The 14,920-nt window shown below is 40.4% G+C and overlaps 29 non-coding genes and 1 pseudogene across 29 annotated transcripts in view; all 30 read right to left on the bottom strand.

The window, feature by feature from the left end:
• Positions 1 to 108, bottom strand: part of LOC127997782 (5S ribosomal RNA) — a 119-nt gene extending 11 nt beyond the window's left edge. The window contains exon 1 of the ribosomal RNA XR_008170641.1: positions 1 to 108. This exon is cut by the window's left edge and continues 11 nt beyond it. This is a non-coding gene — a ribosomal RNA (5S ribosomal RNA).
• A 631-nt stretch (positions 109 to 739) lies between these two features.
• LOC128003829 (5S ribosomal RNA) lies at positions 740 to 858 on the bottom strand. Its single transcript, XR_008176543.1, has one exon. It is a non-coding gene; the product is annotated as a 5S ribosomal RNA (ribosomal RNA).
• Positions 859 to 1,235: 377 nt separating this feature from the next.
• On the bottom strand, positions 1,236 to 1,354 carry LOC127995649 (5S ribosomal RNA). Its single transcript, XR_008168589.1, has one exon. It is a non-coding gene; the product is annotated as a 5S ribosomal RNA (ribosomal RNA).
• Positions 1,355 to 1,575: 221 nt separating this feature from the next.
• Positions 1,576 to 1,694, bottom strand: LOC127995061 (5S ribosomal RNA). Its single transcript, XR_008168025.1, has one exon. It is a non-coding gene; the product is annotated as a 5S ribosomal RNA (ribosomal RNA).
• Positions 1,695 to 2,325: 631 nt separating this feature from the next.
• Positions 2,326 to 2,444, bottom strand: LOC128003117 (5S ribosomal RNA). Its single transcript, XR_008175849.1, has one exon. It is a non-coding gene; the product is annotated as a 5S ribosomal RNA (ribosomal RNA).
• Positions 2,445 to 2,665: 221 nt separating this feature from the next.
• On the bottom strand, positions 2,666 to 2,784 carry LOC127997781 (5S ribosomal RNA). Its single transcript, XR_008170640.1, has one exon. It is a non-coding gene; the product is annotated as a 5S ribosomal RNA (ribosomal RNA).
• Positions 2,785 to 3,151: 367 nt separating this feature from the next.
• On the bottom strand, positions 3,152 to 3,270 carry LOC128002758 (5S ribosomal RNA). Its single transcript, XR_008175497.1, has one exon. It is a non-coding gene; the product is annotated as a 5S ribosomal RNA (ribosomal RNA).
• Positions 3,271 to 3,491: 221 nt separating this feature from the next.
• Positions 3,492 to 3,610, bottom strand: LOC128000922 (5S ribosomal RNA). Its single transcript, XR_008173693.1, has one exon. It is a non-coding gene; the product is annotated as a 5S ribosomal RNA (ribosomal RNA).
• Positions 3,611 to 3,831: 221 nt separating this feature from the next.
• LOC127996730 (5S ribosomal RNA) lies at positions 3,832 to 3,950 on the bottom strand. The gene has a single exon (XR_008169622.1). It is a non-coding gene; the product is annotated as a 5S ribosomal RNA (ribosomal RNA).
• A 221-nt stretch (positions 3,951 to 4,171) lies between these two features.
• Positions 4,172 to 4,290, bottom strand: LOC128002635 (5S ribosomal RNA). The gene has a single exon (XR_008175381.1). It is a non-coding gene; the product is annotated as a 5S ribosomal RNA (ribosomal RNA).
• A 633-nt stretch (positions 4,291 to 4,923) lies between these two features.
• On the bottom strand, positions 4,924 to 5,042 carry LOC128003116 (5S ribosomal RNA). The gene has a single exon (XR_008175848.1). It is a non-coding gene; the product is annotated as a 5S ribosomal RNA (ribosomal RNA).
• Positions 5,043 to 5,263: 221 nt separating this feature from the next.
• Positions 5,264 to 5,382, bottom strand: LOC127997780 (5S ribosomal RNA). Its single transcript, XR_008170639.1, has one exon. It is a non-coding gene; the product is annotated as a 5S ribosomal RNA (ribosomal RNA).
• A 366-nt stretch (positions 5,383 to 5,748) lies between these two features.
• LOC128002757 (5S ribosomal RNA) lies at positions 5,749 to 5,867 on the bottom strand. The gene has a single exon (XR_008175496.1). It is a non-coding gene; the product is annotated as a 5S ribosomal RNA (ribosomal RNA).
• A 221-nt stretch (positions 5,868 to 6,088) lies between these two features.
• Positions 6,089 to 6,207, bottom strand: LOC127996729 (5S ribosomal RNA). The gene has a single exon (XR_008169621.1). It is a non-coding gene; the product is annotated as a 5S ribosomal RNA (ribosomal RNA).
• A 221-nt stretch (positions 6,208 to 6,428) lies between these two features.
• LOC128006721 (uncharacterized) lies at positions 6,429 to 6,537 on the bottom strand (annotated as a pseudogene).
• A 364-nt stretch (positions 6,538 to 6,901) lies between these two features.
• On the bottom strand, positions 6,902 to 7,020 carry LOC127995638 (5S ribosomal RNA). Its single transcript, XR_008168578.1, has one exon. It is a non-coding gene; the product is annotated as a 5S ribosomal RNA (ribosomal RNA).
• Positions 7,021 to 7,788: 768 nt separating this feature from the next.
• LOC127988778 (5S ribosomal RNA) lies at positions 7,789 to 7,907 on the bottom strand. The gene has a single exon (XR_008161934.1). It is a non-coding gene; the product is annotated as a 5S ribosomal RNA (ribosomal RNA).
• Positions 7,908 to 8,675: 768 nt separating this feature from the next.
• LOC127988777 (5S ribosomal RNA) lies at positions 8,676 to 8,794 on the bottom strand. The gene has a single exon (XR_008161933.1). It is a non-coding gene; the product is annotated as a 5S ribosomal RNA (ribosomal RNA).
• A 768-nt stretch (positions 8,795 to 9,562) lies between these two features.
• Positions 9,563 to 9,681, bottom strand: LOC128003115 (5S ribosomal RNA). Its single transcript, XR_008175847.1, has one exon. It is a non-coding gene; the product is annotated as a 5S ribosomal RNA (ribosomal RNA).
• Positions 9,682 to 9,902: 221 nt separating this feature from the next.
• Positions 9,903 to 10,021, bottom strand: LOC127997779 (5S ribosomal RNA). The gene has a single exon (XR_008170638.1). It is a non-coding gene; the product is annotated as a 5S ribosomal RNA (ribosomal RNA).
• Positions 10,022 to 10,654: 633 nt separating this feature from the next.
• LOC128003828 (5S ribosomal RNA) lies at positions 10,655 to 10,773 on the bottom strand. Its single transcript, XR_008176542.1, has one exon. It is a non-coding gene; the product is annotated as a 5S ribosomal RNA (ribosomal RNA).
• Positions 10,774 to 10,994: 221 nt separating this feature from the next.
• Positions 10,995 to 11,113, bottom strand: LOC127997778 (5S ribosomal RNA). The gene has a single exon (XR_008170637.1). It is a non-coding gene; the product is annotated as a 5S ribosomal RNA (ribosomal RNA).
• Positions 11,114 to 11,481: 368 nt separating this feature from the next.
• Positions 11,482 to 11,600, bottom strand: LOC128002756 (5S ribosomal RNA). The gene has a single exon (XR_008175495.1). It is a non-coding gene; the product is annotated as a 5S ribosomal RNA (ribosomal RNA).
• A 221-nt stretch (positions 11,601 to 11,821) lies between these two features.
• On the bottom strand, positions 11,822 to 11,940 carry LOC127997776 (5S ribosomal RNA). The gene has a single exon (XR_008170635.1). It is a non-coding gene; the product is annotated as a 5S ribosomal RNA (ribosomal RNA).
• A 221-nt stretch (positions 11,941 to 12,161) lies between these two features.
• On the bottom strand, positions 12,162 to 12,280 carry LOC128002634 (5S ribosomal RNA). The gene has a single exon (XR_008175380.1). It is a non-coding gene; the product is annotated as a 5S ribosomal RNA (ribosomal RNA).
• Positions 12,281 to 12,912: 632 nt separating this feature from the next.
• Positions 12,913 to 13,031, bottom strand: LOC128003114 (5S ribosomal RNA). Its single transcript, XR_008175846.1, has one exon. It is a non-coding gene; the product is annotated as a 5S ribosomal RNA (ribosomal RNA).
• Positions 13,032 to 13,252: 221 nt separating this feature from the next.
• Positions 13,253 to 13,371, bottom strand: LOC127997775 (5S ribosomal RNA). The gene has a single exon (XR_008170634.1). It is a non-coding gene; the product is annotated as a 5S ribosomal RNA (ribosomal RNA).
• A 366-nt stretch (positions 13,372 to 13,737) lies between these two features.
• Positions 13,738 to 13,856, bottom strand: LOC128002753 (5S ribosomal RNA). Its single transcript, XR_008175493.1, has one exon. It is a non-coding gene; the product is annotated as a 5S ribosomal RNA (ribosomal RNA).
• Positions 13,857 to 14,222: 366 nt separating this feature from the next.
• LOC128004463 (5S ribosomal RNA) lies at positions 14,223 to 14,341 on the bottom strand. Its single transcript, XR_008177152.1, has one exon. It is a non-coding gene; the product is annotated as a 5S ribosomal RNA (ribosomal RNA).
• Positions 14,342 to 14,562: 221 nt separating this feature from the next.
• On the bottom strand, positions 14,563 to 14,681 carry LOC128001431 (5S ribosomal RNA). The gene has a single exon (XR_008174199.1). It is a non-coding gene; the product is annotated as a 5S ribosomal RNA (ribosomal RNA).
• Between the last annotated feature and the right edge of the window lie 239 nt (positions 14,682 to 14,920).

The raw sequence follows: 14,920 nt of genomic DNA, 5'->3' as shown, positions 1-14,920 counted from the left end.
CCTGGTATTCCCAGGCGGTCTCCCATCCAAGTACTAACCAGGCCCAAACCTGCTTAGCTTCAGAGATCAGACGAGATCAGGCATAGCCAGGTTGGTATGGCCGTAAGCGAAGACTGCTGCAAAGAGAGGGCTATTTAAAGACCAGCCAATCTAATCGCCAGTACATTATATAAGTAGGAAAGAAAACCCAAAAGCTAAAAGCACCTGGTATTCCTAGGCAGTCTCTCATCAAAGTACTAACCAGACCTAAACCTGCTAAGATTCAGAGATCAGGCATTGAATCTTTTTTTTTTTTTAATGAAAGATTATTATATAATTCGTGAAATTTTCCAAAAAGATTAAAGCACCTGGTATTCCCAGGCAGTCTCCCATCCATGTACTAACCAGGCCCAAACCTGCTAATATTCAGAGATCGGGCATTGACTCTATTTTTTGGAAAAATTATTATATACTAAGTGAAAAATGTCCAAAAAGCTTACAGCACCTGGTATTCAATCAATCAATCAATCACCTTTATTTATATAGTGCTTTAAACAAAATACATTGCGTCAAAGCACTGAACAACATTCATTAGGAAAACAGTGTCTCAATAATGCAAAATTATAATTAAAGGCAGTATATTCCCAGGCAGTCTCCCATCCATGTACTAAACAGGCCCAAACCTGCTAATATTCAGAGATCAGGCACTGACTCTATTTTTTGGCATAATTATTATATACTAAGTGAAAAATGTCCGAAAAGCTTACAGCACCTGGAATTCCCAGGCGGTCTCCCATCCAAGTACTAACCAGGCCCAAACCTGCTTAGCTTCCGAGATCAGACAAGATCGGACATAGCCAGGTTGGTATGGCCATAAGCGAAGTCTGCTGCAAAGAGAGGGGTATTTAAAGACCAGCCAATCTTATCGCCAGTACATTATATAAGTAGGAAAGAAAACCCAAAAGCTTAAAGCACCTGGTATTCCTAGGCAGTCTCTCATCAAAGTACTAACCAGACCTAAACCTGCTAAGATTCAGAGATCGGGCATTGACTCTTTTTTTTTTTTTTTTTTTTTTTTTAAATGAAAGATTATTATATAATTCGTGAAATTTTCCAAAAAGATTAAAGCACCTGGTATTCCCAGGCAGTCTCCCATCCATGTACTAACCAGGCCCAAACCTGCAAATATTCAGAGATCGGGCATTGACTCTATTTTTTGGCAAAATTATTATATACTAAGTGAAAAATGTCCAAAAAGCTTACAGCACCTGGTATTCCCAGGCGGTCTCCCATCCAAGTACTAACCAGGCCCAAACCTGCTTAGCTTCCGAGATCAGACGAGATCGGGCATAGCCAGGTTGGTATGGCCGTAAGCGAAGTCTGCTGCAAAGAGAGGGCTATTTAAAGAACAGCCAATCTTATAGCCAGTACATTATATAAGTAGTAAAGAAAACCCAAAAGCTTAAAGCACCTGGTATTCCTAGGCAGTCTCTAATAAAAAAACTAACCAGACCTAAACCTGCTAAGATTCAGAGATCGGGCATTGACTCTATTTTTTGGCAAAATTATTATAAACTAAGTGAAAAATGTCCAAAAAGTTTACAGCACCTGGTATTCCCAGGCGGTCTCCCATCCAAGTACTAACCAGGCCCAAACCTGCTTAGCTTCCGAGATCGGACGAGATCGGGCATAGCCAGGTTGGTATGGCCGTAAGCGAAGTCTGTTGCAAAGAGAGGGCTATTTAAAGACCAGCCAATCTTATCGCCAGTACATTATATAAGTAGGAAAGGAAGCACAAAAGCTTAAAGCACCTGGTATTCCTAGGCAGTCTCTCATCAAAGTACTAACCAGACCTAAACCTGCTAAGATTCAGAGATCGGGCATTGACTCTTTTTTTTTTTTTTAATGAAAGATTATTATATAATTCGTGAAATTTTCCAAAAAGATTAAAGCACCTGGTATTCCCAGGCTGTCTCCCATCCATGTACTAACCAGGCCCAAACCTGCAAATATTCAGAGATCGGGCATTGACTTTTGTTTTGGCAAAATTATTATATACTAAGTGAAAAATGTCCAAAAAGCTGACAGCACCTGGTATTCAATCAATCAATCAATCACCTTTATTTATATAGTGCTTTAAACAAAATACATTGCGTCAAAGCACTGAACAACATTCATTAGGAAAACAGTGTCTCAATAATGCAAAATTATAATTAAAGGCAGTATATTCCCAGGCAGTCTCCCATCCATGTACTAAACAGGCCCAAACCTGCTAATATTCAGAGATCAGGCACTGACTCTATTTTTTGGCAAAATTATTATATACTAAGTGAAAAATGTCCAAAAAGCTTACAGCACCTGGAATTCCCAGGCGGTCTCCCATCCAAGTACTAACCAGGCCCAAACCTGCTTAGCTTCCGAGATCAGACAAGATCGGACATAGCCAGGTTGGTATGGCCGTAAGCGAAGTCTGCTGCAAAGAGAGGGCTATTTAAAGACCAGCCAATCTTATCGCCAGTACATTATATAAGTAGGAAAGAAAACCCAAAAGCTTAAAGCACCTGGTATTCCTAGGCAGTCTCTCATAAAAGTACTAACCAGACCTAAACCTGCTAAGATTCAGAGATCGGGCATTGACTCTATTTTTTGGCAAAATTATTAAAAACTAAGAGAAAAATGTCCAAAAAGCTTACAGCACCTGGTATTCCCAGGCGGTCTCCCATCCAAGTACTAACCAGGCCCAAACCTGCTTAGCTTCAGAGATCAGACGAGATCAGGCATAGCCAGGTTGGTATGGCCGTAAGCGAAGACTGCTGCAAAGAGAGGGCTATTTAAAGACCAGCCAATCTAATCGCCAGTACATTATATAAGTAGGAAAGAAAACCCAAAAGCTAAAAGCACCTGGTATTCCTAGGCAGTCTCTCATCAAAGTACTAACCAGACCTAAACCTGCTAAGATTCAGAGATCGGGCATTGAATCTTTTTTTTTTTTTTTTAATGAAAGATTATTATATAATTCGTGAAATTTTCCAAAAAGATTAAAGCACCTGGTATTCCCAGGCAGTCTCCCATCCATGTACTAACCAGGCCCAAACCTGCTAATATTCAGAGATCGGGCATTGACTCTATTTTTTGGCAAAATTATTATATACTAAGTGAAAAATGTCCAAAAAGCTTACAGCACCTGGTATACCCAGGCGGGCTCCCATCCAAGTACTAACCAGGCCCAAACCTGCTTAGCTTCCGAGATCAGACGAGATCGGGCATAGCCAGGTTGGTATGGCCGTAAGCGAAGTCTGCTGCAAAGAGAGGGCTATTTAAAGAACAGCCAATCTTATCGCCAGTACATTATATAAGTAGGAAAGAAAACCCAAAAGCTTAAAGCACCTGGTATTCCTAGGCAGTCTCTCATAAAAGTACTAACCAGACCTAAACCTGCTAAGATTCAGAGATCGGGCATTGACTCTATTTTTTGGCAAAATTATTAAAAACTAAGTGAAAAATGTCCAAAAAGCTTACAGCACCTGGTATTCCCAGGCGGTCTCCCATCCAAGTACTAACCAGGCCCAAACCTGCTTAGCTTCCGAGATCAGACGAGATCGGACATAGCCAGGTTGGTATGGCCGTTAGCGAAGTCTGCTGCAAAGAGAGGGCTATTTAAAGACCAGCCAATCTTATCGCCAGTACATTATATAAGTAGGAAAGAAAACCCAAAAGCTTAAAGCACCTGGTATTCCTAGGCAGTCTCTCATAAAAGTACTAACCAGACCTAAACCTGCTAAGATTCAGAGATCGGGCATTGACTCTATTTTTTGGCAAAATTATTAAAAACTAAGAGAAAAATGTCCAAAAAGCTTACAGCACCTGGTATTCCCAGGCGGTCTCCCATCCAAGTACTAACCAGGCCCAAACCTGCTTAGCTTCCGAGATCAGACGAGATCGGACATAGCCAGGTTGGTATGGCCGTAAGCGAAGTCTGCTGCAAAGAGAGGGCTATTTAAAGACCAGCCAATCTTATCGCCAGTACATTATATAAGTAGGAAAGAAAACCCAAAAGCTTAAAGCACCTGGTATTCCTAGGCAGTCTCTCATAAAAGTACTAACCAGACCTAAACCTGCTAAGATTCAGAGATCGGGCATTGACTCTATTTTTTGGCAAAATTATTAAAAACTAAGAGAAAAATGTCCAAAAAGTTTACAGCACCTGGTATTCCCAGGCGGTCTCCCATCCAAGTACTAACCAGGCCCAAACCTGCTTAGCTTCAGAGATCAGACGAGATCAGGCATAGCCAGGTTGGTATGGCCGTAAGCGAAGACTGCTGCAAAGAGAGGGCTATTTAAAGACCAGCCAATCTAATCGCCAGTACATTATATAAGTAGGAAAGAAAACCCAAAAGCTAAAAGCACCTGGTATTCCTAGGCAGTCTCTCATCAAAGTACTAACCAGACCTAAACCTGCTAAGATTCAGAGATCGGGCATTGAATCTTTTTTTTTTTTTTTAATGAAAGATTATTATATAATTCGTGAAATTTTCCAAAAAGATTAAAGCACCTGGTATTCCCAGGCAGTCTCCCATCCATGTACTAACCAGGCCCAAACCTGCTAATATTCAGAGATCGGGCATTGACTCTATTTTTTGGCAAAATTATTATATACTAAGTGAAAAATGTCCAAAAAGCTTACAGCACCTGGTATTCAATCAATCAATCAATCACCTTTATTTATATAGTGCTTTAAACAAAATACATTGCGTCAAAGCACTGAACAACATTCATTAGGAAAACAGTGTCTCAATAATGCAAAATTATAATTAAAGGCAGTATATTCCCAGGCAGTCTCCCATCCATGTACTAAACAGGCCCAAACCTGCTAATATTCAGAGATCAGGCACTGACTCTATTTTTTGGCAAAATTATTATATACTAAGTGAAAAATGTCCAAAAAGCTTACAGCACCTGGAATTCCCAGGCGGTCTCCCATCCAAGTACTAACCAGGCCCAAACCTGCTTAGCTTCCGAGATCAGACAAGATCGGACATAGCCAGGTTGGTATGGCCGTAAGCGAAGTCTGCTGCAAAGAGAGGGGTATTTAAAGACCAGCCAATCTTATCGCCAGTACATTATATAAGTAGGAAAGAAAACCCAAAAGCTTAAAGCACCTGGTATTCCTAGGCAGTCTCTCATAAAAGTACTAACCAGACCTAAACCTGCTAAGATTCAGAGATCGGGCATTGACTCTATTTTTTGGCAAAATTATTAAAAACTAAGAGAAAAATGTCCAAAAAGCTTACAGCACCTGGTATTCCCAGGCGGTCTCCCATCCAAGTACTAACCAGGCCCAAACCTGCTTAGCTTCAGAGATCAGACGAGATCAGGCATAGCCAGGTTGGTATGGCCGTAAGCGAAGACTGCTGCAAAGAGAGGGCTATTTAAAGACCAGCCAATCTAATCGCCAGTACATTATATAAGTAGGAAAGAAAACCCAAAAGCTAAAAGCACCTGGTATTCCTAGGCAGTCTCTCATCAAAGTACTAACCAGACCTAAACCTGCTAAGATTCAGAGATCGGGCATTGAATCTTTTTTTTTTTTTTTAATGAAAGATTATTATATAATTCGTGAAATTTTCCAAAAAGATTAAAGCACCTGGTATTCCCAGGCAGTCTCCCATCCATGTACTAACCAGGCCCAAACCTGCTAATATTCAGAGATCGGGCATTGACTCTATTTTTTGGCAAAATTATTATATACTAAGTGAAAAATGTCCAAAAAGCTTACAGCACCTGGTATACCCAGGCGGGCTCCCATCCAAGTACTAACCAGGCCCAAACCTGCTTAGCTTCCGAGATCAGACGAGATCGGGCATAGCCAGGTTGGTATGGCCGTAAGCAAAGTCTGCTGCAAAGAGAGGGCTATTTAAAGAACAGCCAATCTTATCGCCAGTGCATTATATAAGTAGGAAAGAAAACCCAAAAGCTTAAAGCACCTGGTATTCCTAGGCAGTCTCTCATAAAAGTACTAACCAGACCCAAACCTGCTAAGATTCAGAGATCGGGCATTGACTCTATTTTTTGGCAAAATTATTAAAAACTAAGTGAAAAATGTCCAAAAAGCTTACAGCACCTGGTATTCCCAGGCGGTCTCCCATCCAAGTACTAACCAGGCCCAAACCTGCTTAGCTTCCGAGATCAGACGAGATCGGACATAGCCAGGTTGGTATGGCCGTAAGCGAAGTCTGCTGCAAAGAGAGGGCTATTTAAAGACCAGCCAATCTTATCGCCAGTACATTATATAAGTAGGAAAGAAAACCCAAAAGCTTAAAGCACCTGGTATTCCTAGGCAGTCTCTCATAAAAGTACTAACCAGACCTAAACCTGCTAAGATTCAGAGATCGGGCATTGACTCTATTTTTTTGCAAAATTATTAAAAACTAAGAGAAAAATGTCCAAAAAGCTTACAGCACCTGGTATTCCCAGGCGGTCTCCCATCCAAGTACTAACCAGGCCCAAACCTGCTTAGCTTCAGAGATCAGGCATAGCCAGGTTGGTATGGCCGTAAGCGAAGACTGCTGCAAAGAGAGGGCTATTTAAAGACCAGCCAATCTAATCGCCAGTACATTATATAAGTAGGAAAGAAAACCCAAAAGCTAAAAGCACCTGGTATTCCTAGGCAGTCTCTCATCAAAGTACTAACCAGACCTAAACCTGCTAAGATTCAGAGATCAGGCATTGAATCTTTTTTTTTTTTTAATGAAAGATTATTATATAATTCGTGAAATTTTCCAAAAAGATTAAAGCACCTGGTATTCCCAGGCAGTCTCCCATCCATGTACTAACCAGGCCCAAACCTGCAAATATTCAGAGATCGGGCATTGACTCTATTTTTTGGCAAAATTATTATATACTAAGTGAAAAATGTCCAAAAAGCTTACAGCACCTGGTATTCCCAGGCGGTCTCCCATCCAAGTACTAACCAGGCCCAAACCTGCTTAGCTTCCGAGATCAGACGAGATCGGGCATAGCCAGGTTGGTATGGCCGTAAGCGAAGTCTGCTGCAAAGAGAGGGCTATTTAAAGAACAGCCAATCTTATCGCCAGTACATTATATAAGTAGTAAAGAAAACCCAAAAGCTTAAAGCACCTGGTATTCCTAGGCAGTCTCTAATAAAAAAACTAACCAGACCTAAACCTGCTAAGATTCAGAGATCGGGCATTGACTCTATTTTTTGGCAAAATTATTATAAACTAAGTGAAAAATGTCCAAAAAGTTTACAGCACCTGGTATTCCCAGGCGGTCTCCCATCCAAGTACTAACCAGGCCCAAACCTGCTAAGATTCAGAGATCGGGCATTGACTCTTTTTTTTTTTTTTAATGAAAGATTATTATATAATTCGTGAAATTTTCCAAAAAGATTAAAGCACCTGGTATTCCCAGGCTGTCTCCCATCCATGTACTAACCAGGCCCAAACCTGCAAATATTCAGAGATCGGGCATTGACTTTTTTTTTGGCAAAATTATTATATACTAAGTGAAAAATGTCCAAAAAGCTTACAGCACCTGGTATTCAATCAATCAATCAATCACCTTTATTTATATAGTGCTTTAAACAAAATACATTGCGTCAAAGCACTGAACAACATTCATTAGGAAAACAGTGTCTCAATAATGCAAAATTATAATTAAAGGCAGTATATTCCCAGGCAGTCTCCCATCCATGTACTAAACAGGCCCAAACCTGCTAATATTCAGAGATCAGGCACTGACTCTATTTTTTGGCAAAATTATTATATACTAAGTGAAAAATGTCCAAAAAGCTTACAGCACCTGGAATTCCCAGGCGGTCTCCCATCCAAGTACTAACCAGGCCCAAACCTGCTTAGCTTCCGAGATCAGACGAGATCGGGCATAGCCAGGTTGGTATGGCCGTAAGCGAAGTCTGCTGCAAAGAGAGGGCTATTTAAAGAACAGCCAATCTTATCGCCAGTACATTATATAAGTAGTAAAGAAAACCCAAAAGCTTAAAGCACCTGGTATTCCTAGGCAGTCTCTAATAAAAAAACTAACCAGACCTAAACCTGCTAAGATTCAGAGATCGGGCATTGACTCTATTTTTTGGCAAAATTATTATAAACTAAGTGAAAAATGTCCAAAAAGTTTACAGCACCTGGTATTCCCAGGCGGTCTCCCATCCAAGTACTAACCAGGCCCAAACCTGCTAAGATTCAGAGATCGGGCATTGACTCTTTTTTTTTTTTTTAATGAAAGATTATTATATAATTCGTGAAATTTTCCAAAAAGATTAAAGCACCTGGTATTCCCAGGCTGTCTCCCATCCATGTACTAACCAGGCCCAAACCTGCAAATATTCAGAGATCGGGCATTGACTTTTTTTTTGGCAAAATTATTATATACTAAGTGAAAAATGTCCAAAAAGCTTACAGCACCTGGTATTCAATCAATCAATCAATCACCTTTATTTATATAGTGCTTTAAACAAAATACATTGCGTCAAAGCACTGAACAACATTCATTAGGAAAACAGTGTCTCAATAATGCAAAATTATAATTAAAGGCAGTATATTCCCAGGCAGTCTCCCATCCATGTACTAAACAGGCCCAAACCTGCTAATATTCAGAGATCAGGCACTGACTCTATTTTTTGGCAAAATTATTATATACTAAGTGAAAAATGTCCAAAAAGCTTACAGCACCTGGAATTCCCAGGCGGTCTCCCATCCAAGTACTAACCAGGCCCAAACCTGCTTAGCTTCCGAGATCAGACGAGATCGGGCATAGCCAGGTTGGTATGGCCGTAAGCGAAGTCTGCTGCAAAGAGAGGGCTATTTAAAGAACAGCCAATCTTATCGCCAGTACATTATATAAGTAGTAAAGAAAACCCAAAAGCTTAAAGCACCTGGTATTCCTAGGCAGTCTCTAATAAAAAAACTAACCAGACCTAAACCTGCTAAGATTCAGAGATCGGGCATTGACTCTATTTTTTGGCAAAATTATTATAAACTAAGTGAAAAATGTCCAAAAAGTTTACAGCACCTGGTATTCCCAGGCGGTCTCCCATCCAAGTACTAACCAGGCCCAAACCTGCTAAGATTCAGAGATCGGGCATTGACTCTTTTTTTTTTTTTTAATGAAAGATTATTATATAATTCGTGAAATTTTCCAAAAAGATTAAAGCACCTGGTATTCCCAGGCTGTCTCCCATCCATGTACTAACCAGGCCCAAACCTGCAAATATTCAGAGATCGGGCATTGACTTTTTTTTTGGCAAAATTATTATATACTAAGTGAAAAATGTCCAAAAAGCTTACAGCACCTGGTATTCAATCAATCAATCAATCACCTTTATTTATATAGTGCTTTAAACAAAATACATTGCGTCAAAGCACTGAACAACATTCATTAGGAAAACAGTGTCTCAATAATGCAAAATTATAATTAAAGGCAGTATATTCCCAGGCAGTCTCCCATCCATGTACTAAACAGGCCCAAACCTGCTAATATTCAGAGATCAGGCACTGACTCTATTTTTTGGCAAAATTATTATATACTAAGTGAAAAATGTCCAAAAAGCTTACAGCACCTGGAATTCCCAGGCGGTCTCCCATCCAAGTACTAACCAGGCCCAAACCTGCTTAGCTTCCGAGATCAGACAAGATCGGACATAGCCAGGTTGGTATGGCCGTAAGCGAAGTCTGCTGCAAAGAGAGGGGTATTTAAAGACCAGCCAATCTTATCGCCAGTACATTATATAAGTAGGAAAGAAAACCCAAAAGCTTAAAGCACCTGGTATTCCTAGGCAGTCTCTCATAAAAGTACTAACCAGACCTAAACCTGCTAAGATTCAGAGATCGGGCATTGACTCTATTTTTTGGCAAAATTATTAAAAACTAAGAGAAAAATGTCCAAAAAGCTTACAGCACCTGGTATTCCCAGGCGGTCTCCCATCCAAGTACTAACCAGGCCCAAACCTGCTTAGCTTCAGAGATCAGACGAGATCAGGCATAGCCAGGTTGGTATGGCCGTAAGCGAAGACTGCTGCAAAGAGAGGGCTATTTAAAGACCAGCCAATCTAATCGCCAGTACATTATATAAGTAGGAAAGAAAACCCAAAAGCTAAAAGCACCTGGTATTCCTAGGCAGTCTCTCATCAAAGTACTAACCAGACCTAAACCTGCTAAGATTCAGAGATCGGGCATTGAATCTTTTTTTTTTTTTTTAATGAAAGATTATTATATAATTCGTGAAATTTTCCAAAAAGATTAAAGCACCTGGTATTCCCAGGCAGTCTCCCATCCATGTACTAACCAGGCCCAAACCTGCTAATATTCAGAGATCGGGCATTGACTCTATTTTTTGGAAAAATTATTATATACTAAGTGAAAAATGTCCAAAAAGCTTACAGCACCTGGTATTCAATCAATCAATCAATCACCTTTATTTATATAGTGCTTTAAACAAAATACATTGCGTCAAAGCACTGAACAACATTCATTAGGAAAACAGTGTCTCAATAATGCAAAATTATAATTAAAGGCAGTATATTCCCACGCAGTCTCCCATCCATGTACTAAACAGGCCCAAACCTGCTAATATTCAGAGATCAGGCACTGACTCTATTTTTTGGCATAATTATTATATACTAAGTGAAAAATGTCCAAAAAGCTTACAGCACCTGGAATTCCCAGGCGGTCTCCCATCCAAGTACTAACCAGGCCCAAACCTGCTTAGCTTCCGAGATCAGACAAGATCGGACATAGCCAGGTTGGTATGGCCATAAGCGAAGTCTGCTGCAAAGAGAGGGGTATTTAAAGACCAGCCAATCTTATCGCCAGTACATTATATAAGTAGGAAAGAAAACCCAAAAGCTTAAAGCACCTGGTATTCCTAGGCAGTCTCTCATCAAAGTACTAACCAGACCTAAACCTGCTAAGATTCAGAGATCGGGCATTGACTCTATTTTTTGGCAAAATTATTAAAAACTAAGAGAAAAATGTCCAAAAAGCTTACAGCACCTGGTATTCCCAGGCGGTCTCCCATCCAAGTACTAACCAGGCCCAAACCTGCTTAGCTTCAGAGATCAGACGAGATCAGGCATAGCCAGGTTGGTATGGCCGTAAGCGAAGACTGCTGCAAAGAGAGGGCTATTTAAAGACCAGCCAATCTAATCGCCAGTACATTATATAAGTAGGAAAGAAAACCCAAAAGCTAAAAGCACCTGGTATTCCTAGGCAGTCTCTCATCAAAGTACTAACCAGACCTAAACCTGCTAAGATTCAGAGATCGGGCATTGAATCTTTTTTTTTTTTTTTTTAATGAAAGATTATTATATAATTCGTGAAATTTTCCAAAAAGATTAAAGCACCTGGTATTCCCAGGCAGTCTCCCATCCATGTACTAACCAGGCCCAAACCTGCTAATATTCAGAGATCGGGCATTGACTCTATTTTTTGGCAAAATTATTATATACTAAGTGAAAAATGTCCAAAAAGCTTACAGCACCTGGTATACCCAGGCGGGCTCCCATCCAAGTACTAACCAGGCCCAAACCTGCTTAGCTTCCGAGATCAGACGAGATCGGGCATAGCCAGGTTGGTATGGCCGTAAGCGAAGTCTGCTGCAAAGAGAGGGCTATTTAAAGAACAGCCAATCTTATCGCCAGTACATTATATAAGTAGGAAAGAAAACCCAAAAGCTTAAAGCACCTGGTATTCCTAGGCAGTCTCTCATAAAAGTACTAACCAGACCTAAACCTGCTAAGATTCAGAGATCGGGCATTGACTCTATTTTTTGGCAAAATTATTAAAAACTAAGTGAAAAATGTCCAAAAAGCTTACAGCACCTGGTATTCCCAGGCGGTCTCCCATCCAAGTACTAACCAGGCCCAAACCTGCTTAGCTTCAGAGATCAGACGAGATCAGGCATAGCCAGGTTGGTATGGCCGTAAGCGAAGACTGCTGCAAAGAGAGGGCTATTTAAAGACCAGCCAATCTAATCGCCAGTACATTATATAAGTAGGAAAGAAAACCCAAAAGCTTAAAGCACCTGGTATTCCTAGGCAGTCTCTCATAAAAGTACTAACCAGACCTAAACCTGCTAAGATTCAGAGATCGGGCATTGACTCTATTTTTTGGCAAAATTATTAAAAACTAAGAGAAAAATGTCCAAAAAGTTTACAGCACCTGGTATTCCCAGGCGGTCTCCCATCCAAGTACTAACCAGGCCCAAACCTGCTTAGCTTCAGAGATCAGACGAGATCAGGCATAGCCAGGTTGGTATGGCCGTAAGCGAAGACTGCTGCAAAGAGAGGGCTATTTAAAGACCAGCCAATCTAATCGCCAGTACATTATATAAGTAGGAAAGAAAACCCAAAAGCTAAAAGCACCTGGTATTCCTAGGCAGTCTCTCATCAAAGTACTAACCAGACCTAAACCTGCTAAGATTCAGAGATCGGGCATTGAATCTTTTTTTTTTTTTTTATGAAAGATTATTATATAATTCGTGAAATTTTCCAAAAAGATTAAAGCACCTGGTATTCCCAGGCAGTCTCCCATCCATGTACTAACCAGGCCCAAACCTGCTAATATTCAGAGATCGGGCATTGACTCTATTTTTTGGCAAAATTATTATATACTAAGTGAAAAATGTCCAAAAAGCTTACAGCACCTGGTATTCAATCAATCAATCAATCACCTTTATTTATATAGTGCTTTAAACAAAATACATTGCGTCAAAGCACTGAACAACATTCATTAGGAAAACAGTGTCTCAATGATGCAAAATTATAATTAAAGGCAGTATATTCCCAGGCAGTTTCCCATCCATGTACTAAACAGGCCCAAACCTGCTAATATTCAGAGATCAGGCACTGACTCTATTTTTTGGCAAAATTATTATATACTAAGTGAAAAATGTCCAAAAAGCTTACAGCACCTGGAATTCCCAGGCGGTCTCCCATCCAAGTACTAACCAGGCCCAAACCTGCTTAGCTTCCGAGATCAGACAAGATCGGACATAGCCAGGTTGGTATGGCCGTAAGCGAAGTCTTCTGCAAAGAGAGGGGTATTTAAAGACCAGCCAATCTTATCGCCAGTACATTATATAAGTAGGAAAGAAAACCCAAAAGCTTAAAGCACCTGGTATTCCTAGGCAGTCTCTCATAAAAGTACTAACCAGACCTAAACCTGCTAAGATTCAGAGATCGGGCATTGACTCTATTTTTTGGCAAAATTATTAAAAACTAAGAGAAAAATGTCCAAAAAGCTTACAGCACCTGGTATTCCCAGGCGGTCTCCCATCCAAGTACTAACCAGGCCCAAACCTGCTTAGCTTCAGAGATCAGACGAGATCAGGCATAGCCAGGTTGGTATGGCCGTAAGCGAAGACTGCTGCAAAGAGAGGGCTATTTAAAGACCAGCCAATCTAATCGCCAGTACATTATATAAGTAGGAAAGAAAACCCAAAAGCTAAAAGCACCTGGTATTCCTAGGCAGTCTCTCATCAAAGTACTAACCAGACCTAAACCTGCTAAGATTCAGAGATCGGGCATTGAATCTTTTTTTTTTTGTTTAATGAAAGATTATTATATAATTCGTGAAATTTTCCAAAAAGATTAAAGCACCTGGTATTCCCAGGCAGTCTCCCATCCATGTACTAACCAGGCCCAAACCTGCTAATATTCAGAGATCGGGCATTGACTCTATTTTTTGGCAAAATTATTATATACTAAGTGAAAAATGTCCAAAAAGCTTACAGCACCTGGTATACCCAGGCGGGCTCCCATCCAAGTACTAACCAGGCCCAAACCTGCTTAGCTTCCGAGATCAGACGAGATCGGGCATAGCCAGGTTGGTATGGCCGTAAGCGAAGTCTGCTGCAAAGAGAGGGCTATTTAAAGAACAGCCAATCTTATCGCCAGTACATTATATAAGTAGGAAAGAAAACCCAAAAGCTTAAAGCACCTGGTATTCCTAGGCAGTCTCTCATCAAAGTACTAACCAGACCTAAACCTGCTAAGATTCAGAGATCGGGCATTGAATCTTTTTTTTTTTTTTTAATGAAAGATTATTATATAATTCGTGAAATTTTCCAAAAAGATTAAAGCACCTGGTATTCCCAGGCAGTCTCCCATCCATGTACTAACCAGGCCCAAACCTGCTAATATTCAGAGATCGGGCATTGACTCTATTTTTTGGCAAAATTATTATATACTAAGTGAAAAATGTCCAAAAAGCTTACAGCACCTGGTATACCCAGGCGGGCTCCCATCCAAGTACTAACCAGGCCCAAACCTGCTTAGCTTCCGAGATCAGACGAGTTCGGGCATAGCCAGGTTGGTATGGCCGTAAGCGAAGTCTGCTGCAAAGAGAGGGCTATTTAAAGAACAGCCAATCTTATCGCCAGTACATTATATAAGTAGTAAAGAAAACCCAAAAGCTTAAAGCACCTGGTATTCCTAGGCAGTCTCTAATAAAAAAACTAACCAGACCTAAACCTGCTAAGATTCAGAGATCGGGCATTGACTCTATTTTTTGGCAAAATTATTATAAACTAAGTGAAAAATGTCCAAATAGTTTACAGCACCTGGTATTCCCAGGCGGTCTCCCATCCAAGTACTAACCAGGCCCAAACCTGCTTAGCTTCCGAGATCGGACAAGATCGGGCATAGCCAGGTTGGTATGGCCGTAAGCGAAGTCTGTTGCAAAGAGAGGGCTATTTAAAGACCAGCCAATCTTATCGCCAGTACATTATATAAGTAGGAAAGGAAGCCCAAAAGCTTAAAGCACCTGGTATTCCTAGGCAGTCTCTCATCAAAGTACTAACCAGACCTAAACCTGCTAAGATTCAGAGATCGGGCATTGACTCTTTTTTTTTTTTTTTAATGAAAGATTATTATATAATTCGTGAAATTTTCCAAAAAGATTAAAGC

This window comes from Carassius gibelio, chromosome B22 (assembly GCF_023724105.1).
Source record: "Carassius gibelio isolate Cgi1373 ecotype wild population from Czech Republic chromosome B22, carGib1.2-hapl.c, whole genome shotgun sequence".
NCBI lineage: Eukaryota > Metazoa > Chordata > Actinopteri > Cypriniformes > Cyprinidae > Carassius > Carassius gibelio.
This window is presented reverse-complemented; position numbering and strand designations above follow the sequence as displayed.